At 44.3% G+C, this 13,838-nt stretch overlaps 1 protein-coding gene across 2 annotated transcripts in view; it reads right to left on the bottom strand.

The window, feature by feature from the left end:
* CREB1 (cAMP responsive element binding protein 1) overlaps positions 1–13,350 on the bottom strand; it is a 31,919-nt gene extending 18,569 nt beyond the window's left edge. For both annotated transcript variants that reach the window (XM_063340412.1, XM_063340411.1), the window contains exon 1: positions 13,067–13,350. The gene's annotated coding sequence lies outside the window, so the exon portion shown is untranslated. The remainder of the gene's footprint in view (positions 1–13,066) is intronic.
* Positions 13,351–13,838: the final 488 nt, after the last annotated feature.

Raw genomic sequence — 13,838 nt, 5'->3', positions numbered from 1 at the left:
AAGTGTTCAGAGAAAAATAATTTTATTTACAGCTAACACACGGGACTTCAAATAACCAGTAACAAATGCTCAACAGGACAAGACAGGCCCATAATTATCTCTCTCTGTCGCTAATGACTGCAGTGGGTTGGCACAGGAATTGCAATTTACACCAGATCTTCTCTGTCATCCCAAGCTGGCACTGCCCCTGCCGCTGCCCTGTGGGTACTTTCTCCTCCTGCCCTCTCTCCTCAGGGTGACAAGACTGTGTGCCATACTGTGAACACAACCAATGTTTGCTGCTTTGTATTAAATCTACTTTTTATTACTTCTCTGAAGGGGTTCACCACATGGTCACGCCAGCTTCTGGGTCAGGGCAGCACAAGGGCCGAGCAAACCGAGTGGAGGCAGAAGTAAAAGACTGGCCTCAACAACCAACTCCACTGAAAACGCCAAGAAATGAAGAAGGGTCTTCAGATCATTTGCACTGACACACAGCAATCTGCCAGGCAAACTGCGGAATAAAAAGCCGGAAAAATTCTTCTTGTCACTGAAGTTAAAATACTTGATCTTTAACTTACAAGAAAAATTGAATCTCACTGTAAAGAGATCTTGCACAAAGCAGAATCAGACCATCAGCTGAACGTAATACCTGTAGTCCCACTTCTGTCTCCATCAATATGACACTCGGAGAAGTGTCTGAAAACTCTTTGCTGACTGAATACATGCTGTTAACAGCCAATGCAAGAGAGGCAAACAATGTAGTGTTTTCATACAGATCACAGAAGAAATGCAACCAGGAGCCCTGAATATGCCTAACAAACTTTTCTGGCTCATGACTTTCCCAACAAAACTTCCAGTGTGGTTGTAGCTGCACTTCCAAAGTCGGTGAAAATTTCTCACACTTAACAGATTTAGATATGTAAATGAAGAAAGTATTGGAAAAAACTACTTGTGTTGCATGCTCAATTTCCCTTTCACTAAAGAAAAAGCAGTGGCAGACTTTAAAACAAGAGCAGGAGACCAAAAATCTTAATCTCACAGCTACAGTGGCGAGCACCCCAATCAGCCATCTCCTCTAGATTTGGTTCTCTGTTAGCATAACAGAAGCAAGCTGACATTTACCAGGCAGATGGTGAATCAGTATGAGCAGGTAAGGTGTGTGAGTGAAAGTTTCTTAAACACTTGTCACTGCTGGATCTTCCTGATTTAACTCCACGCTCGTGGCATTGTACTAGTATCTAGTCTTTCTGCCCTCAAGCTTTTTAAAGGGAAAAGAGACTCTGACAGCAATTAACAGCAATTTATTTCTTGTATCACAGATTCTATGAACAAACAAATACAAGAGTATCCAGCAGCAAGCACTTGGTACACGCACATATTTTAGTTCAGGTTTAATCTATACTGCCTTTTCTTGCTCAATATAGAATCAAGGGACCTGACTGAATTACAACCTTTCCCTTAGAGACGGTGAACTGGGCACTAAATGTAAGGGTGAACCCCCCTGCACAGCTTAAAAAAACCCAAACCTACATATTTTAATTCTACTGACAATATATGTGTTTTTTAAAAAAAATTTTTTCCTAACCTTATCTAATATTCGGGATAGGTCTGCAAAGAGCCTGGTAGAAGAGCCCGAGGGGAGAGACCAGAGCAAGCATTTCCTAAGGCATTAACAATGAAAACCAAACAAATGCCCCTCCACTGTCTTATCCCTTTTGCATTCACAAATTCCCCCAAAATGCTACCAGACTTCACTTAGACAAAACAAAATGTCAAAACAAATCCCAGAAGGGTTATAAAGTCATTGAGTAACTACTATTGTTATTGAAAACATAATCCATAAATACGTTCTATTTATAAATGCTCTGCCCTCATATTGAATGCACTTAGGGTATTAAAAGACTAATTCACATGCTTTATGTCTGTGATCCTTAACGTGTGACAGAATTGTGAGAACTAGTTATAAACACCATTAGTGAATGTGTGCAGAAAAAAACCCACCCCAAAACACCCTAAAAGATGTCTGCAAACTGAAATTTAAAGAAAATATAGATTTTTAAGGATGTCCTGGGCAGTATACACAATCTATTCACAGAGACTTCATGAGAACTTGCTTGTTTCTGAGAATTCAGCACATTTTGTAGTTCTTTTCTTACCAATGTTATGTTTATACAGTGCATTTACATACAAGCTGACCGCACTTTACTACAGCTTACCATCTTTTCTCTGGCATTATTTTTAGAACACAAAAAGCACCTAATTTTCAACCTATGCTGATTTCTTGCAATTCCTACTAACTGTAGAAAGAAGTTTTCCTTTCACAAAAAATGAAACCACGTGAAATTGTCAAAATACAGGCCTCTTCTCCGCCTGTCTGCTGAAAGTACTGGGGATCACTTTGCCATGTGTAGTGTGGCTGCCGGCTACTTAATAAAAATTACCACAACTATGTATCTGGAGAGGATCATTTGTACACAGACATCTTTAACACAACATAAAATACCGGCATCGGATGATTTTTTAATGACAGCATCTAGGAGCTATCGCTCCCACCGAATTCATCACAAACTCCAGGAACAAGCTCTTTGCTAGAGAATTTGCTACAGGCCTAGCAAATTAATAATCAGCATAGCCACTCATGATGAGGTTTAATTTCTGGCCCTCGTCAAATTTTGCCTTTGACTGGAACAGCAGCGAGTGGAGACCTAAGGAATAGATGACTCCATGAGATGTGAAGCCGACCTCCCACCGTAACCGACTGCAGTGACATGAAGCCAATCACTTCTATTTGCATTTCCAACCTCAGTGTGAAACTGTGACCATGCACTAGTCTGAAGGCAGGTTTTAACGAAAAAAGGAAAATAGGACTACATCTGTACTAAGACCAGTGAGGTAACGTGTGTGTGTCTGCCGGTCTGCCTCCAAAAGGGAGCCCCTGTGATGCTACTGGGCGCTGCAGCTCATCAACGGTGCCCACTTCTGCAAACAGCGGGCACCTCACTTGGCAAGGCAGGGATGGAACTTGTTCATCCCGTGGTGAAAGCTTGCTGGACGTGAAACACCACCCACCTAAAGGACATAGGGTGTATTGATGCAGCCTGAACCCAAGTAATTTCAGTATGGCAACGGGTAGAATGGACTAACATCTCTGTTCTGCTAACGAGGCCCTGTGCCCAAGCTGGTACAGCCTACCTCTTAGTAGGGCTTGTTAGCTTGGGCTCAGCACCATGCTACACCACCTACGCGACCCCTGTGTAAGGAGGTAGGTTGTACATGGCTGGCACAGTGAGCAAGATGGAAACAGTGCTCTGGTACCACCCGGCTATCTAGATATGCCAAATAAATAATTTATCCTGCTGTGTCCAGTCAACAAGCAGAACATTTTGGGCCACCTCCTTTCATAGCAAATATTGGCATGTGAAGGTGTTCCAGGGGAAGAGCTAAGGCAGTCCAGAGTAACAGAAAAGACAGCTAATTTTGCAAGTGGACAGAGACCTCCTCCTTCCCCTGTGACAGGGAGAAAACGGGAGATGATGTTAGAAAAGAGGACTGTGTCCCTACCAACAATGAAAGGAGTATTTGGAGCAGAAAATGATGCCAAGTTAGAAAGGTTAAGATCCACCTAAGAAGGTGCATGTGTTCCTTTTTTCCACTGGACAGACCTGTCAGGACTTGAGATTTCCACTTGACTTGCAGAGTCATTCAGATGGATCATATTTGTTCTCCTCCATATGCATTTCTGTGTCTTGTGGCCTTTTACCGTCCCATCGTTCATTCTGACAGAAAAAGACCCACCTAAATGCTGCATGAAATATTTGACAACGTTTTGACATGTTGTAAGGATCTTTGTCCATGTGCCAAGCAACCTTTAAACATCCCAGGTCAGAGGCATCAGCTGGAGGAACTGCTGCAATCCCCGGGGCAGTGTGCAGCTCTGTAGGGAGTGACTCTACACATGTTTGAATTAAATAAATGGTTACCTCCAAGGTGGAGAAACTACTGAAACTTGTTCCCAGCAAACAACTACAGGACTGATGACTGACTGCTGAATGAAGCTACTCTCCTAGAGAGAGTGAAGTGGGAAGATGATGTTGTTAAGACAAGGGTATTCAGTAACAGTGGCTCCTGCACAGGCTTTGCCGTATGTATGTGGTACAGAGGTTTGCATAGTCTCAGTCACAGGGTCCATGACAAATGCTTAAGTGAACAAAACTAAAGCTACTTTAAAATTATACAGAAGATCACGTAGCTCCCTCTTGGTGCTCAGAGCAGATCAGGAACAACTTACTAAAAAAACCCAAAACAACCCAGAGCATTACACAGACTGACATCAGTCTGGTTAACTTGAGTGCTCCAAGCCCAAGGGCCAAGAATACAACATACAGTAACCTTACACCTGCAACAGAGAAAGGAATCATCTCTATACAGGTGTTTCAAAAATTGTAATAATTTAAATTACATACCAGGTATGATTTAATGAAAGCATATGCAGGAATGTGATAAAGACAGATAACCATGTAAACATGGTTATTATTACCTGAACTCTTTCCATTCTCAAGTAATTTGTTTCCAGAGCCTCTGTTAATTTTACAGTGTGAAAATATTAACAGACACGTCACATTTATCAGAATAGCGTACTGTAAGACTGGACTGAAGGTTCTTAGAGATTACACTGATAAAAGATGACATTCTAACGTAATATGAATATAAATTTATATTCTGAAACTTAACCTTCTGGGAAGTCCCAGAAATTCAGGGACTTTCCCATCAATACTGTTTCCTTTCCCATCCTGTAATGAGGGAGGGCAACTGTTAGTATTTGAAGTTCTTTGATCTAAAATGTTAAATTAGATATACGAATTTCATCATCCATTTGTTTCGTTTGTGTAAAAATTAAGAAAAAAAAAAAGAGCCTGAGGTCTGAATAGTGTAGGTCACTGCAAAATACTGCATATTGAAAGGGGTCTGATGTTGGAATACCAAAGTGATACAGATCCCACTCGTTTTCACATCATTCTTCTGTTTCAGAGAACTATCAAATCAATTAAGAAATTCAGGGCAAGCACAGGGTTTTAGGTATTGCCAGCAGCATGGTTACACTCGACAAGAAAGTTTTAGGCAGAATTTGTGTCTGTGCTGAGATTCTGTCTGTTGGTGAGAAGGGAAGCTCCACTGCTGATGTTTCTAACCCACTTCTGAATGTCAGTGGCTAAAGGATTAATTCATTAAAAATGCCACTTCATATATTTACGCTGCAAGCTTTATGGGCAGAAGCTATTAATCCAAACACTGCTCATTCTGTTTGATGCCTGGAATGTACTGGAATGTGGTATTTCTAGAGTCCAACCCATAGTATAAGAGCATGAAGTTATATAATTTGGTAAATATTGGAAAGTCTTATTTTAAAAAAAACAACACAACAAAATGGATGTCTCAGACCAATGCTTTCACTGTTTTATTGAGAGATTACCTTTAGAGCTGGTCATCTGAAAGTCAGATAGACTGAATTATTCATACAAAGCTGACAATTACCAGATGTAAAGTCAAATGTCTGAAACAAATTCAAAATAACCTGTATCTGTACAAGCAGCATACTTTCTCTTATGAGTTAATAGCTTTGTTTCTTTCTTAACAGGCAGTATAGAGTACTTTTTGCTGCAACGCTCTCTAGTAAGTGAAAACTTTTGAATCCTTTCTGCAGTTTGAGTGCTACAGTAGAGTATGCCCAGGTATGCACAAGAAAAACAGCACCTCCTCACAAACCTTGCCCTTGTCCAACTTCTGAATGCATCCTATTCACAAAATTTACTGCAACATTAAAACCAAAAGATTTGGGGCTTAAGCCACAGCTCAGACTTGGAAATATTTTAAATCCTAAAATTGCTCTGGCTTTACTAGCTATATTGCAGTCATTGTTGCTCGGTCAATTACCACTAGTTTTGAAGCAATAGCAGACACATTATCTTGCTTAATGCATCAAAATTAAATCTACGGCCCACCCTCTATCTAAAAATCAAATGAGATGAAACAGTAACCAAATTTTGTAGTAAAATAATTTTGATTAATTGACTAATTTGACAAATTTTGGATTTTGTTTTATTTTTCATGTATTTTTATATTTTCCTACATGTTCCCAGACGGTGCTGGAAAGCTTCTTAAATGAGAAAGATACCTCATGTGCTTTCCAGGCAGATCTACTCTGCAAAAGTGTCATCTCCAGAACAGAGAATAATTTATCTTGGTTCTCAAACACTGAACTGGAGTTTAAGACCAGCATTACCTGTGGGCAACACAGCTGTCTCCATTGAACAGAGATGTGTCTTGCTGGTAACACTGAAGGTCAGAACGACGACCCTGAGTAAGCAACGGGAGCCATCGACGAACCAGAAAGGGACAGAAAAGGAAACAGAATCTGTGTTTTGCATCAGTGTGTTGCACACAAAAGAAAATCTTGCTTTCTGCAAACTACAGTCTTACAAGTGTATCTGTTGGCAGCACTGCCAGCTCAGGCTCTGCTTTCCTCCGCATCCTTTCTTATTTATACCTTTACAGCTGTCTGTGAGGCTGTGTAGTAAATGCGACAGGGCAACCCACTTCCACTACAGACAGAAAACACAACTTATTTTTATCCCGGACCAGTTTTCCAATCCAGTTCACGCCACTGCCTGACAAACAGCCGTACTGGTGCTACTGGCACAGGAGCAGGAACAGGGAAGGTGGAGCAGAGTCTACCCTGCTGCAGCCAGGCCTGCCAATGAAAACAAAGTAGATCAAGTCATGGGTACAGGTGTCATAAGACTGTGGGAAGTCAACAAAGATGCTGAAGAAAAGAAATCTATATTCTGTAATTTGATTATTCTTGTTTTACTGATGACACTGCTTAGGAGTGGGAGGCCGGAAACAGGATGATTATTTCTTATATAGTCAACATTATCTTTCTGAGGATTGGGCAGACACATTTTTCAAACAGCCACATGACCGACAAAGCAGCTGTCTGCAGCAGGTAACATACTTCTTCCTCTACCCAACCCAGGATAACGTGTGCGGTTATATATGCTACACTGACCTTACACTACAACTTTCATCTGAGTAGTTTCAGCCACAATTATTATTTTAAATTCAGGCAGACAGGCTAAGGCATCTATCAGTTTGTAGTAATAGTGAAACTAAAGCGAGGTCACCACCCAGGTGCCTTGGGCCAACTGACAGTCTTGAGAAGACTGAAACCTGCCTCTGATAAGGAGTAACTAGTTCAACCACACAGCTGTCACCAGGCTTTCAAAAGAGGGAAACTTTCCTCTTGTTTTTTTTTTTATTTATTTTTCTTCAACTGAGGCACTTGCTGTGCCATAGCTTCCCTAACCGCGAGGACAAACAGATGGATGTGGCTCCGATCACCATGGACAGAGCCCGACTCTTCCTGCTTTCACTTCAAATCATGGAATGCTGTGGTTCCCCAAGACGGGTCACCTGCTGACCCAGCTCTCTGATGCTGAAGGGAGAAAGCTGTGTGTGTCCCCTTCCTTTCCCTACAGTCTCCCTGTGAATTTGGCCCCGTGCTGGTGTGAACGGCATCTCAATCACTAACCAATTCAGCTCGCTCACACAGCAAAAAAATAGCCTAACAAAAAAAGCATAGTTTTCTACTAGGTTAGTGATTTCACCTGGCTCATTAGATTTTACACCAATCAACACTACAGCAATGTAAGGGATGGCCGAACACCACACAACCAGGAGCAGAAGAGAAGGAAAGAGTAAGATGTCTGTCTCTTGACAGCCACATACAGTTCTATCAGATGAAACCACAGCAACAGGCTTCTATTAGTATTATGCTGTGGCATTAGTAGACGGTGTCCCTTTTCACATCTTCCCTCCCTTGGTATCTCCTAGAATTTTCCTATCAGCACAGAAGAGAAAAATTTGGATGAGTTTCAGGAAGAGGCGCAGGGGTCCTACTTCTATAGTAATGCCCTAGGCTTTTTTTTCCCCAAGAGAAAGCTCTCCACAATCTACAAAGGCATAAATTTACAAACCCTGCTCATACTGCATGTCACTTGGAGGAATGGACAGGCACCAGCAGAGTTTGAGGCCGAGCCAGCTACACAGAGCCAGAGGAAGAGTCATCAGAAAAAGGCAAGAAAATAATGCTTCCCATCCATTACTCCATGGGTTATAAAAGGTAAGCTAGATGAAAAGAGATTTTATATTCAAATCCTAGGAAAGGTGCAAGGGAAAGCAAAATCTAACTGATCTTGGAATAACAGTAGAGAACAAGAGAAGATTTAGGGTAGCATCTATCAGAGAAATGCAGGTAATATTGGAGCCAAAACGTCACAGGAGGTTACAGAGTTGCTGGAGAGATGATTAAGAAGACTGCAGCAAAGAGCTGCGGAGAATGGCGACGGGAGACCAGAAGTTAGAACAAAACATGTGAGAACAGGACTGAGGAATTGAAAAAAAGCACACAAAAGGTGTTTAAGCCAAGTAAATAAGTAGCACAACAAACAGTACATATACATGATATTGAAATTTGGGAACAGCTGCTGCTCATGTTCATTTGCTCACATTTGGCACACATAAAAACTTAAATTTGGCTAAATGATCCAGCACTGCAGCAAGAAGAACCCAGAACAGGATCTATGCCATCCAGCTTAGTTACAAAACACAGCAATAATTTAAAAATTTTAATGTAGGCTGCATTTTCTCATTTAGCAGTGCTGCTGTTTGAGCTGCCCTTATCTTCCTGCTCATTCCAGACCCATTCCTTCCCCTGATTATGCTGGTATGGATACTGTGCAACCATGCAGCAAACAGGGGAGGGAATGATCCAGGTGAAAAATAATCAGGCTCCCCACCCCTCATGCTGCTGGATCACTTCCCCAGTCAGGCCTACCATCCAGCAGCCCAAACATTTGTGCCACTGCAACGGAGAGGACATGAACAAATCACCAGACATGGAAGATGCTTCAGTCAATATTATTGTCAAAAAACATATGTGGAACTATGGTTTCAGTCCATCAGGAAAGTAGATAAACTTCAGAAATTCCTGGATTTCTCAAGCTACCTTTTTTTTTATTTTTTATTTTTTGAGTCTGCTCAAGAAAAGAACCTGCTCTTTTCTAAGTTTAGTAAGCTATCTGAAAAAGTTTCTGCCAAAAGAGGAAAATACAACCCAGCTTTACAGCTGTTCCAAATGCAGCGAAAAAAGTTTTGGTGATAACCTCATTGACCAAACAAGCTATTGCTGGAACAACGCTTAGAGCATCAGAGACTTTTTACAGATCACTTCCATGCTCCCCTCCAAAAAGTGTGAAAACATCAAGGGTAGACATTTTTGTTTCAGTTTCCTGCATGACGGTAGCTTCAAGAGAGTTAATTATAAGGCTTCCTGCAGCTTTGTCTAAAGTAGCTAGTGTAGTCTTGTGTCAGAGACCAACTGAAAAGTAATGAAGTCCAGAATAGCAATTGGCAGGACTCTCCTATCTTTGGAACTATTTTTCCATCTTTCACCTAATGGGCTTGCTTTATGACAAACATCAAATCGCACAATACTCTCAGGAGAAAACCAGGTATGCTTATTATCTTAAATGGTAACAGAAACCCTATACCTATGCAGTTTGCTCAAAATCATTTAGACTACCTAACAAGCATCAGTGCTGCTTTAAACTTGTATGTATGTATATATGTTCTACATATATATAAAACATACACATGCACCCAAACAGGAACACACTCCCTCCAAATTCTTTGCCCTCTCCCCTTTAAGTGGCTCTTCCACCACCTAGTTTTCTGTTCTCTCCACTTTGCACAGGATACTCTAAATCTAGCACTGCCAGAAAAAAAAAACCCAGCAGCAGCATGAAATGAGAAAATCCTTGTCTCTTTTCAAATGCTTTTTTACCTAAAAGACGAACTAAACCCTGGCACAGCTTCATCTTCTGCACAGCTGATAAGGCCATTTCAGAAACAGAAGGTGCCGTATTTGTTCTCACTCACCTTTTTAATTGCAGTATAACCAGGTGATTTAGAAGTTTTGAAGAATAAAAGAGATATCAATTCCTTCATGTTAGGTGATGTACAAAAATTATTAACCACAGATTGCTCAGGTTTTCATAATCACCACAAAATGTGACCACAGAGACTGCAGATGAGGCATCACAATTTTTAATTCAGAGAAACATCTCTGCCTTGTCATGAAACTTTAACTGTATGCAGGTAGGGCACCAGAGAGCTCAAACCGAATTCAGAAGGGTTGTTTCTGTAGATGAGGATTGCTGTCACGTCCCATGAAACTAACTTTACATTAGCGGCAGAAAGCTACCACGGCCTTCTCACTGCAGAAAAGCCTTGAGAAGTGCGGCATGAGTAACTGATCTCCACTTGCTTCCAGAGATCCGAAAATAGAGGTGAAGTGTGAATATCCCATTTGTTTCAAAAGGGTGTCAACAGAAATTCCTAGTCAGGGCCTTGTCTGCTATCAAAATGTGCACCTACAGAGCTGTAGCTGCACTTTGGCAACAAGAGGCTGTTTGCTTCTTACTGCAGCAGAACAGCCACTTTCCAGAATACGATCAGCTACTACAGAATATTTTATATTTGACATCAGTACCAGCAATAGCTACGCTGGTGCAGGCTTTCAGGAAAGATTGATGACTTGACAGTCTAAATGAGATGCTTCTAAATTTTCTATTATCAGCAGACCTCTCTTCCCTTCCAGACCTTTGGGTTTGGTTTTTTTTCCCCACACAGGGTAGCAGACACCCTTATCACCAAAAGTATGGGAGAAAATATATAGATCAGATGCAGATCCAGACACAAAGCCGAAAGTACTATCTAAACATTTATGTTCTATCAATGAAATGAAAGCATTAAATATTATTACACTCTTCTTTCCTACATGCAAATATTTCATTTTAGGTCACCTGTAATATGTAAATACACACAATATAAATACACAACCACCTCTCTGTTCCTTTTTCTCTCTGATCTGTGAGGATACAAAGCTGGTGAGGAAATGCAGAGATCTGTGTTAGAAAATATGGATCCAAGAGTCTTCCACTCTATTATGAAATAAGGTAAAACGTTGTTTCTAAAGCTACAAAAAACAACAAGCAGGATTTACTGTCGCATTTTTGTATTTAAAATGAAGTGCATCAAACCAAGAATGAATGAAATACACCAACAACTACATTCTCTTTAATGACTATCAACAGCTACGTTGCTTACTGAAGTCCTCAGATGTCTATTAATTAATTACAACTTTACAAACTCTTTTATCATGTTGGTATTATTCAGAGTGAAGTGATGTAGAGCACCTTTGGTGTTAATTTCAAAAGAAGTGGTGGAAGTGACAGAAAACAGAAATTAACATACAAGGAAGGACAGGCCTATTTACATATGTAAATCACAAATACTCATCTGGAATGGCCACATTTTACTGTAAAAATCTGTATTTCTTGATGCAGGGAAAGGAAGTAAGTAGAGTTTCAAAATTCCTGTATTCTGAAATAAGTGTTTGGTAGTCACAATGGGACTAAACAGAGATATCTGATATTCCTAAGTCTCTAGTCCTTTATTTAAAAAATAGGAAACTTGTTTCTAGCCCCAGAAAAAAAATAGTAAATTAATGATGGCTGTTATTCCAGATGCAGATTACGTGCAAGCATTTTGATATTTAGGAGGGAGAAGAAAACAAAAAGATATTAAAAAAAATGTTTTCAGAAGGGTCACATGATCTATAAAAATTTTTATCCTATTTTTATCCCAAATATACATTTGAGAGGTGTAAAAATCTTTGGTCAAAAGAAGTTTTTTTAAGACGACTGCCACATAATTTTTACTTATTACCGCAGACAAAAATACAGATATCCAGGTTTTGAAAGCAGAAATTAAGTCAAAATAACATCTTCTACTCTAGGCAACAAAATGGGGGGAAAAAAAAAGCCCACAGCTGCAGCAAGGCAAGGCTGGCGTAAGGTGGAAAAGGCAGCCGGGCTGACATTTGCTATTAAAGCAGGGAGAGAGGTCAAATCCTGCTCCCTGCCCAGCACCTCAGAGCCCGTGGAAAACTGGCAAAAGCAAATCCCAAACCGAGATTCGCCCGCCGCGGCCAGGCTCGAGTTCGCTTTGGGTTAAAAATACTTAACGGGGAAGAAATAAGGCGGCGAAGGGGCCCCGTGTCTCCGTTACGTGATCCGCGCACCGGGCTCGCAGCTCTTCCCTCCGGCATGTCCCCGGTGTTGGGTGACCGTCCCCCCTCTCGCAGCCTCCCGGGGACGGCCCTGCCCCTCGCTGCGAATAAAAGTGACCACCAAGACCAAGCGCTGGCCCCAGCTGCTGTCCACAGATTTTTTTTTTTTATTTAAAAAAAAAAAAAAAACACAAAAAAAACCCCCAAAAAACTTCTCGTTACAGAGCCTGGGAGCGCCCCACGAGCTCCCTTCCACCATGGAAGAGTTTGGTTTATTTATTTATACAGCGCACTCGGGTCACCGGGGAAGTGAAACTCGGGGCGCGGGGGGCCGGGGCGGCCCCGGCAGGAGGGCTGCCAGCCCGCCCCGCCGCCACCACCGCCGGCCCCGGAGCTCGGCGGGGCCGGGAGGCCGCGCCCGGAGGCCGCCGCCGGCCGAGGCGGGCAGCGCCGAGGGGAGGAAGCGGGCCGAGGCGGCGCCCCGCCGCTGAGGGGGCGCGGGTGGGTGCGCGGCCGCCCCCCGCCGCTGCCGCTCCCCCCTCGTCGTCTTCCTCCGCCGCCTCCTCCTGGGGCCGGGGGGCGCGATCCCCCGTCCCCGCCGCGGTGAGCGCCGCCGCTGGCTGCCGCCAGAGTCGCCGCCGCCGCCCGGCCGTGGCGGCCGCCGCCGCCGCCGCCGGGGCCCGGCTCCCATCCGCCATTATCCTTTGTTCGCGGCGCGGCGGCGGCGGGGATGTTGCAGGGCTCGGCTCCATCTTTAAAGCGGGCGCCCCTCCCGCGGGCGGTGCAAGGCCGGGCCCCCGCGTCCTGCCGCCCGGCGGCTCCCCTGGTCCCCGCCGGGCTCCATTTCCTTCCCTCCCCCCCGCCCCTGTTTGCTGGGCGCCTTCCTCCTCTTACCGGTTACCAGGCTGCTCCGTCACTGCTTTCGTTCGCGCCTAGGATCTCGCCGCAGTTTTATTCTCTCCCCCACGTAACACACCGCGTCAAACTACACCTCCGCCGCGTCACTCACACACACACAGGCGCTCCCAGCCCGGCGACAGGCAGGCAGCGGCCGACTGAGGAGCGCCAGCCAGGGAGCAAGCGCCGAGCGCGCCGCGGCCCGCACGGAAAACGCCGAGCGCTCACGGAAAACGCCGAGCGCCCGGCAGGCGGCGGGAACGGCCGAGCGCGCCGCCAGCCCCCGCGGAAAGAGCCGAGCGACCGCGGAAACGAACGAAGCCGGGCCGGAGGGAGGGGGGGAGGCGGAAAGAGCCGAGCGGCCGCGGGAAGGCGCGAACGGCGCTTCCGCCCCGGGGCGGCCCGCAAAGAAAGCGCGGAGCCGGGGGGGAAAGGGAGCGAGGAGGCCGGGAAGGCGGGAGACGTCGCGGAAACAGTCGGGCGTCCACCCGTCTGCCCCAGAGCCCCCGCTGAGGGCGACGGGCCCACCCGGGTTCCCCACTCACGTCCCCACGCACCCCCTGGCTCCTCGGGGGGACCTACTCCCCTTTACCCCTTTGGGGATCCCCTGCCTGCGTGTCCCACTGCTGCCCAGTCTCTAACTCAGGCCTCTGATTCTCACCCCAAAACCCTCGTCTTCACAGGCACAACATGGTGGGTGAGGTGCTGCGGCCAGGCCATGCTGCCCCTCCTCAATGCCGGTTGCCTGTGTGGTGTCCCTGCCATGGTG

The sequence above is a fragment of the Chroicocephalus ridibundus genome, chromosome 7, assembly GCF_963924245.1.
Source record: "Chroicocephalus ridibundus chromosome 7, bChrRid1.1, whole genome shotgun sequence".
NCBI lineage: Eukaryota > Metazoa > Chordata > Aves > Charadriiformes > Laridae > Chroicocephalus > Chroicocephalus ridibundus.
Note: the sequence above shows the minus strand (reverse complement) of the source record. Positions and strands in the feature narration are given on the sequence as shown.